We start from the raw sequence: 9,401 nt of genomic DNA, 5'->3' as shown, positions 1-9,401 counted from the left end.
AGTTTTCTAAGAAATAAATATGATGATTGTGAGGAAACATGAATTGGTAAAACATAAAATAATGACAAAAGATGGGGATGGGATGTTCCTTTCACCATACTATAAGGGTGAAGGTATGTTTCTTGGCAGAGGACACTATAAACCTTAAGAGACAATGTGGTATAGGACATCAATTTAGAAATAAAGGAGATGGGATAATTGACACTCTAATCATCTAATGGGTATTGGTTCAACCATTCTTAAACATAAAGACATAATTGGTTCTACTGCTTCTGCCGTGGGAAATGTAGCAGGTGCTATAAAGAGTATAAAAGATGCTCAAAATGAGTCTCATAAATTACAAGCAATCAAATAAATTAAGAAAGGCAAAACTCATTTGTCTCCCCAAGAACGACGAAAAATAATTCAAATACTTGAGTCGGGGTTTCAAAAGTTTTAGCATCTTTTTTTAAAAACTAAATAAATGCAAGTATGGAAGCGATTGATAGTATCTATGATTTGGATGATACGATTATCATTTCAAACTCCACTAAAAAGGAAGACTTAAGGTAAATGCTATAACAGGAACAGACTGGAATTCAAACAGAACAAAAAGTTTTTAAATAAATAATCAACAAACTTACTTGAATCTAGCTGATAGTTTCTTGTTGTGCAAATTTAAACTCACTAAGGCTGCGAATAACACTAATGCTGCACTCGTAAATGATTTATTCTGGAAAATGTTTGATATTATTCGTTTATATATTGGCACACAAGAGGTTGAAGCGGTTGATTATGTCTCTGCTACATCTGAAATGATGAAATTTACATGATATTCGTTTAGTGATAGAATGGGTGAGGGAGCTGTTGAAGGTATTATTCCTGATATGTCAACGGGTACAAACACAGACCCTGGTTATAGTCAAAGAAAGTCAATGTATAATGATGAAACAAAAGCAGACAATAGTTTTACCGTAGCAGTTCCCCTTAAGGGTATATTTGGATTTTGTGATTATGATAAAGTTTTGTATGGTCTTAAAATTAGATTTCAACTACAAAGGAATGATAATGTAAGTAGATTGCTTTTTGGGGCTGCTAATGCTTTTGGTGATAATAATAAATTTGTTATTGATGAAATGTGTTGGTATATTCGTGAACATACTCCTAATATTAAAACGGAAGACATGTTGAATAGAATACTTAACTCAAAGAAACCGCTAAATGTATCATACCTTAAAAGAAGATGTCAACACGTTAAACTGGAACACACTACCTACACTTGGAATTTGGGTGTTCTTCAAGGAAAGCCACGATACCCATGGCTCATTTTCAAGAAACCGGATGGAGATTAAGGTACTGATAAGAATAATGTGCTGAGTGATAATGCTAAGGTGAAACAACTTCGGGTTTCTCTGGATGGTACATTTTACCCGCGAGATAGATTGGAAATTGATTGGGAAAAAAATGATTATGCGGAAGCCGACAAGTCTTACCAAAAGTTGGTAACCATTACTTGGCAAAGACGCATGGCATCGTCTTTCCGATTGCAGACATCCATTAAATAAATATATACATCAAGCCTGCCATGTTCACAGGAGGCACTCCAACAAGGTTGAAAGTCCATTCACTGGCAGCGACAAGGCTGATTGTAGACCATGCACAGTTATTCAGGCCACTGCTGTAAGAACCTTTGTAAGGACCAGTCTTTAAACTGTTGTGAAACACTTTTAGTTTCACTTCCCCCCACACAAGTTCATAACCACGCTTAGCTCGAACCAAGTGCCACTGGAAACACCCCACTGTCACTTTTTATTCCAAATCTAAACATAGACAGTACAAAACTGAAGAAAAACACCAGTTTGGTTTGGACTATATGGTACTACTAGTATAAAAGCCCATCAACAATGACAGGTTGGAACAGTTTATTTGACGGTGCAGCTTCGTGAGCGTGCCAAAGTCTGAAGCCTGGGCCTAGTGTCTGGTGTGCTAATACGTTGCATCATGTTCAGAGAATTTCACCTTCCTGCGCCTTGTATTTATTGTTATTTAAAAAAACGCTTCTGTACACCGCCGTTGAGGCTCGGTTTGCAAGCCACCGTCTACAATTCCAATAGAAGAGACATAATTACTCTTTCATGGAAAAATGTTTTTCGAGTTTGTTTTATCGTCAAAAATAGACAGCAGTGAACACACATTCATGTTAAAAGATTGGCCTTCAAAATCGTCCCTTATGAAGGGGGACAGATATCTGTACAATCTACAAGAATCAAGCAAAATATCAAAACACACAAACTGACATTGTGATTTATATGGTATATAATGCCAAAGTGGCAATAAGCAGTGCTGGAATTCATGACCAATGCAACTTTAAAATCCGCGAGGGGTTTAAAAATCGGCCAAAAATTCAAAATCCATCAAACCCCCCCTTCTTCAAAACCCTCTCCCACCCCCCCCCCCTTCCCATGCCTCCCCCCCAAAGCCCTCTCCCTCCCACAGATCTCTCGATGTCTCCATGTCTCTCGGTCCCTGCTCTCAAATGTTGTGTTTGTGTCCTTCCCCCTCTCTCCCCATCTTGTCTACCGCTCCCGATGTTATTTGTTTTATGTGTCGGTTTGTCTTTCTGTGTGATTAATGTTCGCTCTTTCACGAGCCTCGATCTTGTATACAAAAAACAAAAAAACAAAAAAAAAAAAACCAAAATATTTTGCTTGATTATTGTAGATTTCATCACGATATATCCAAAATATATTTGGGTGTTTTTTGGAGCCTTTACCCACCCGTGAGTTATTGAGTGAGTTCTTTTGGCCTAAACTTGGTGGAAATAAAAATTCAAATTTCAGATTAGGTTCACTAGTGAGGTACCCGTGCTACGCACGGGTGGGAGGCCGGAAGCAAACAGACAATGGAGAAATGGCGAATGCTAAAGCATGAAACCAATAAATTCCACATTCCTGTAGCACCTTCAGTCGCACGTCAGACATGGACAACAAATTTGTGAAGGACTTCCATGAAAAACGTACCCGTTCGCAAAAAAATGGGTACGTTCACGTATAGAAACATCGATCGTGAGTTCGTGGCGAATCTGCATATGGCGATCCGCGAATTTCACGTTTAGAAAGTAGAAACCATCATGGCATTTCGTCATTCACTTAAACTCGATATCTCTTTTTTCATTCCAAACAGCATAACTCCAATTACAAATTAAATAGCATTAATATAAAAAATAAACTTTTAACAACATTCGTGACATAAACAAATATTTAAATCCTGATGTGAAGTTCCGTACAGTTGGGTGAACACAATTACGAATTCAAAATCGTAATTGTATCCACTCAATTCCAATCATCAATTGATACTTTAACAAAATACTGTTTTAAATGACGGTTGTATTGGGATATTATCAAACCCGCTCATTGCCGTAATCTGTCCACTTCCGCATTCGCGGCAGGTTCATAATTCTCATCAAAATCTAAAAGTATTTGTAGAATTTCAATAAAAGCCACATCACTGTTCATATCGGTAAATATTACTCCATCGTGTTTGGAAAAACTGGAAAATTGGGAATTGGAAAAATTGGAAAAACAATATACCCTATTTTACTCCAGGGGATCCCAGGATTACCCACCCAAAATATCGTTGCGATCGGTTCAGCTGTTTTTGTGGTACCTGGGAACGGATGGACTGACAGACATTTGGTGAATTATAGTAAGATGACCATTGGTATACAACAACAACAACAACAACAACAGGCATTTTAAGGCCATTTTCCCTGCAAGAGCGGGGGTTAGCCTTGCGGTCCCCATGACAATCTTCTCCATTTTGCCCTATTTTCTGCATCTCCCCTTGTTAACCCCCTTGCCCGCATTTCTTCGTCGACCATCTCTAGCCAAGTCTTTCTCGGTCTTCCCTGTCCTCTACTTCCTTCTACATTCATTTCCATCACTCTTCTCAACCAGTCACTTTCATCCTTCCTCAACACATGACCAAACCATCTCAACCTGTTTCTCTTCACAGCATCCATCACAAGCTGTAGTCCCATCATCTTTCGCAATTCATCATTTCATTCATCATCATTCATCATCAAGATGACCATTGGTATGCAAAAATAAAAATAATAAACATCAAATACACGTACGTACAAGCTACGTTAAGTAACGTCTATGACAGTAGTGATCAGTGCATACCAGTCCACTGATCTTAATAGCCGGCGAAGCCGGGTGTTGTCAATGAATGCGTACGTATTATGTTGGAAAGCCAGATTTTGCTGGATCCCTTGGCTTGAGAATTTCGAAGCTTTGACGCACCAAATCGCTCAATGGAGGCCGCCATCTTGCGGATGCGGAAGTATGCATAACAAATTGAAAAAAGTTCAATACGAGTTTGTTTCACCCGTCTTTGTTTGATTCACAATCTTATGCACCTCTAATTTGTAATTAAAATACTTTAAGACCAACCTCGGCCCGCATGGGCCCTGGTTATCTTCAACGAAAATCGTCACCAAACACCGGAACCAATGAGATTCGAGCATTTGAAAAAATATTTCAAAAACCAAATCACTCAATGGAGGCTGCCATCTTCCGGATGCGGAAGTATGCATAAAAAAATTGCGAAAAAGTTCAATAGGAGTTTGTTTCACCCGTCTTTGTTTGATTCACAATGTTAAGCACCTCTAATTTGTAATTAAAATACTTTAAGACCAACCTCGTTCCCCGGGCCCATACGGGCCCTGGTTATCTTCAACGAAAATCGTCACCAATTACCGGAACCAATGAGATTCGAGCATTTGAAAAAATATTTCAAAAAGCTTATTACCGCGTTTTGGAGGCTGAAAACGGCGTGAAATATTCTAAAATTGACGAAGAATTATTTTTTAGAAATCTCGCGGCCGTAGGGGATCGTGTTTCACGGCCGGAAATATCCGAAGTTGAGACGGAATTCACCGAATTAATCAAGAAGTAAATTTTATAAATTTTAATCTCATCCAGAATGCAAATGGTGTCATTTTGAACTAGGTACGGTACCTACTACACCTACCTACTACCAACTACCTAACCTACTGATGCCATAGTGATGAGTAAAATAGTGGCAAGAGGCTTTGGCTTCGCCGGCTCATTGCAGCTTTGCAGTCGGGTACTAGTATAGCAGAGTTCAGTGGTTTGTGAGGACAATATAATTTGGGGGTCTCAAGATGGCGGCGCATTAAGTTCAACATTCAGCCGCGACAGCCACTCCAGAATATATATCGGTGGAATGAAAAAAAAAATGCAGAAATAACTGCCGCGTAGGAATTCTCATTATATATCAAATATACCACCACTTACTGTGAAAACGTATGTTAAGCCCAGTTAAAAATAGGCCTTAAGCTAGCACATCGTATAGTTACTTCCTTAAGCTTCTTGTGACATTTATTGTATTGTATGCAGGTATTGCCATCGGGGAGGACTGTCTGCTCTTCTCTTTTACCAAGTCTTACCAGGTACGGTACCTAGAGTCCCTGTATAAAGAGAGTTGCGCCATGCGCTGACCCGAGATTTCTGGTCACGTGATTTCGTGGCGCCATTTTGTGTCTAACTTCACCGTGCGTGAACGTCAGCTTGGTACGGGAATGTTGTTTATTGCCAAACAAAATGACTGGTTGTTCTGCTTTTGGTTGTTCAAACCAATCTGGGAAATATAAGATGTATAGATTTCCAAGTGATAAAGTCAGAAGACAAATTTGGGAAGCGAAAGTCAGACGAAAGAGCTGGAAAGCGATCGACTCCTCGAGACTCTGCCAGGTAGGCCCACGCCGCTTGATGATCGATGTTCAAAAGCAATTCTATCTGCTCGGTTTTTTTTTGGTTGTCTGTCCGTTGAAAACCCTTTTAAAGGGAAGTGATTTGTGTTTGTTTATAATCTTCAAGGAGCTGACCAAAAATGCATTTCCGTGGGAAGAACCCTGCTCAATTTTTTTCGGGTAGTCCTAGCGGACCGCATATTGTCATTGATTGATGAAATGTCCCGGTACAGTGACATTGCCTGGTCTGCGGTTGGGTAGTCTGCGGGCAATGTCACTGTACTTTTTCACTTGTGAGGAATGAACGGAGTAGTGATGGTGTCTCACTTGTGAGGAGTGAACAGAGTAGTGATGAGTCTCACTTGTGAGGAGTGAACGGAGTAGTGATGAGTTTCACTTGTGAGGAGTGAACGTAGTGGGATGAAGTGTTGGTCTGGTCAGAGTGTTGTATTACGGGCAGAGTTTTCTTACGGTCTGAATGTATGAATCATGTTCTGTACTGAATGTATGAACCAAGTTTTGTGCTGAATGTTTACTGTGTTGGCCTCATCGTGTTCCTGGTGAAATTAAACAAGTTATGGTGAATACGACGTCTTATCTGTGCTTTTCCATATCTGTTCGACTCGACGAACCGTGAACACTGCAGGTATTTTAAAAAGTTTTTTCTCTGTTTAATTACGGCTTGGCGCAGTCGAAAATTAAGTGTTAATTAAGTCGCCAGCTATGAAACATATTAATCGATCAGGCAATATCCATCAGAGTTCTGGGCAAGGGTGTAGTAATAAATGAACGTTTCAATCTTACTAGATGCCGATGACGTTTTCCTTATGTCAGAGACAGAAGCTGACTTGCAGCTTGTTAAATCATTACAATGGAAATTGAATATAAATGTCGATAAAACTAAAGTTGTACACTACAGAAATATGGCAATACCACGTACAGAATTTGTTTTAAGTGTGTTAGACTATATGTCGGCTGGAAGTCCTACACCGGAATTGCTCTCGGCACCCTTTAAAAAATATTGGATATGCCCACACTCCTTTCTAAGTTATTAAAATTCAGAGAACGACAGCATTGGTTTGTCTTACTTATAATGTTAGCTCTTATATGCAGTGTTGGCTTGTAATATGCATTGCCATACCACTTTTAATATCACCACACAGCTCTTTTTCACGGCAATAGCTGAGTTTTTGACAAAACAAATATCACCTGTATGTAATAATAAGACTAAATATGTGTAGTAATTTTTTTTTTAGCAGCTTTAGAATATATCACCCCATATCGCTAATGTACATGTACAGTATATCTAATCCGACACACTTAGACACAAAATGGCGTCCAAATTTGAGTTGACACAACTCTCTATATACAGGGACTCTAACGGTACCTACTACACCTACCAACTACCTACTACCAACTACCTAACCTACTGATGCCATGGTGATGGGTAAAATAGTGGCAAGAGGTATGCAGGTATTGGGGAGGACTGTCTGCTCTTCTCTTTTACCAAGTCTTACCATGTACGGTACCTACTACACCTACCTACTACCAACTACCTACCTACCTACTACCAACTACCTAACCTACTGATGCCATGGTGATGGGTAAAATAGTGGCAAGAGGTATGCAGGTATTGGGGAGGACTGTCTGCTGTTCTCTTTTACCAAGTCTTACCAGGTACGGTACCTACTACACCTACCTACTACCAACCTACCTACTACCAACCTACCTACTACCAACTACCTAACCTACTGATGCCATGGTGATGGGTAAAATAGTGGCAAGAGGTTTTAGCTTCGCCGGCTCATTGCGGCTTTGCAGTCGGTACTAGTATATCAAATATACCACCATATATCTTGTAACCTCATACTGTAACATACTGTGATGTCATATCCTTTTCCGGGCTCCGTAAACTGTTGGGCCTGGGCGCCCCGAGGGCTTTTTCCTGTATCATCACTTCCGGGAATAAATCGCTCTTTGGACGCTTGCTTTGTGTCTCCGAATCCCTCGATTTGCGATGCAATCAGTCTCGTAAGGACTTTACACATTCAGAAATAGATATTAGCGCGAAAAACTGCTAAGGATCATTAATTGTAATAAAAATACGCAAATGTCTGGCAAAATAAATACAAATTCCGTCAGGATCCAATGCCGACTCGAACCTTACGCAGCCGACCTCAAAAACACCTCCAAACGTAATTTTATTTTTTAGCTCTGCCCTCAGGGCAGCAATTCTAGGGAACTTCCTCAAGAGAAGCTGGAATTGCTGGGCTCAGGGCGAAAAACAGAACTAAAGGTGAAGGAGCGATTTTTATTTTCGAGCTTGGTACGATTGCTGTAAGATATTTTACCATTCCCGTTGCTCAGCATATTAGTTGTGTTTTCATTGTAATTTCTAATGATTAATACTGGATTATTAGCAGGAAGTTGTTATTGTTTATCGGCTGAGTGAGAAATTCACGGTTCGTGTCATGGAGATTACCTGAGGCTCAGTGAATGAAGCATGAGAGGAGGATACCTGGTCCGAATGGTTGGAAAGGTTTTTGATTTTTTTTTTAACCTCATTTTTTGCCTTCACTAATGTAAGACCGTGCTGAGGCATGCATAGGACCGCAGCAATGAACTTATTTACATTACATGGACCATCGTGACGTTGTTATGGTGGGTGTGTAGTGTGTAGTCTGTATTCATATCAAATGCATTGTATTTGTAAGAGAAATAGGATGGACAGTGAGGGACAAAACTATTCTAAATGATACAGACGGGGCGGGGGATCGTGGGGAGAGGGGAGGGGTGGGTGGGTTAGGAGAGACTGGTTAGGTGGGGAGGGATGGTGGAAGGAGAGACTGCTTAGGTGGGGAGGGATGGGGGAAGGAGAGACGTTAGGTGGGGAGGGAATAGGGATGGGGGAAGGAGAGACTGGTTAGGTGGGGAGGGATGGGGGAAGGAGAGACGTTAGGTGGGGAGGGATGGGGGAAGGAGAGACTGGTTAGGTGGGGAGGGATGGGGGAAGGAGAGACTGGTTAGGTGGGGAGGGATGGGGGAAGGAGAGACTGGTTAGATGGGGAGGGATGGGGGAAGGAGAGACTGGTTAGGTGGGGAGGGATGGGGGAAGGAGAGACTGGTTAGGTGGGGAGGGATGGGGGAAGGAGAGACTGGTTAGTTGGGGAGGGATGGGGGAAGGAGAGACTGGTTAGGTGGGGAGGGATGGGGGAAGGAGAGACTGGTTAGGTGGGGAGGGATGGGGGAAGGAGAGACTGGTTAGGTGGGGAGGGATGGGGAAAGGAGAGGCTGGTTAGGTGGGGAGGGATGGAGGAAGGAGAGACTGGTTAGGTGGGGAGGGATTGGGGAAGGAGTGACTGGTTAGGTGGGGAGGGATGGGGGAAGGAGGGACTGGTTAGGTGGGGAGGGATGGGGGAAGGAGAGACTGGTTAGGTGGGGAGGGATGGGGGAAGGAGAGACTGGTTGTGTTGGGTGAGGGGTGGGGGGAGGGAGGGGGGCGGTAGGAGAGACTGCTTGGACAAGGTGGTGGTGGGCGGAGAGACTGGTTGTGTGGGTGGGGAGAGAGGGTGTGGGGGGGGGGGGGGTGAGAGGAGACTCGTTGCTTTGGGAGGGAAGGGGGGGGGGGAGGAGCCTGCTTTGTTTG

The 9,401-nt window shown here is 41.9% G+C and overlaps 1 protein-coding gene across 10 annotated transcripts in view; it reads left to right on the top strand.

Annotated features, from left to right (window-relative positions):
- Nucleotides 1-7,976: 7,976 nt before the first annotated feature.
- Nucleotides 7,977-9,401, top strand: part of LOC137420630 (inositol hexakisphosphate and diphosphoinositol-pentakisphosphate kinase 2) — a 196,018-nt gene continuing 194,593 nt past the window's right edge. For 9 of the 10 annotated variants that reach the window (XM_078772472.1, XM_068105857.2, XM_078772473.1 and 6 more), the window contains exon 1: nt 8,201-8,294. The gene's annotated coding sequence lies outside the window, so the exon portion shown is untranslated. Of the gene's footprint in view, nt 8,052-8,200; nt 8,295-9,401 lie in introns of those variants that run through there. The other variant, XM_078772474.1, reaches the window with a different exon arrangement.

The sequence above is a fragment of the Myxine glutinosa genome, chromosome 2 (assembly GCF_964187855.1).
Source record: "Myxine glutinosa chromosome 2, kmMyxGlut1.1, whole genome shotgun sequence".
Lineage (NCBI taxonomy): Eukaryota > Metazoa > Chordata > Myxini > Myxiniformes > Myxinidae > Myxine > Myxine glutinosa.
The sequence above is the reverse complement of the archived record's forward strand: the minus strand, read 5'-3'. Positions and strand labels throughout refer to the sequence as shown.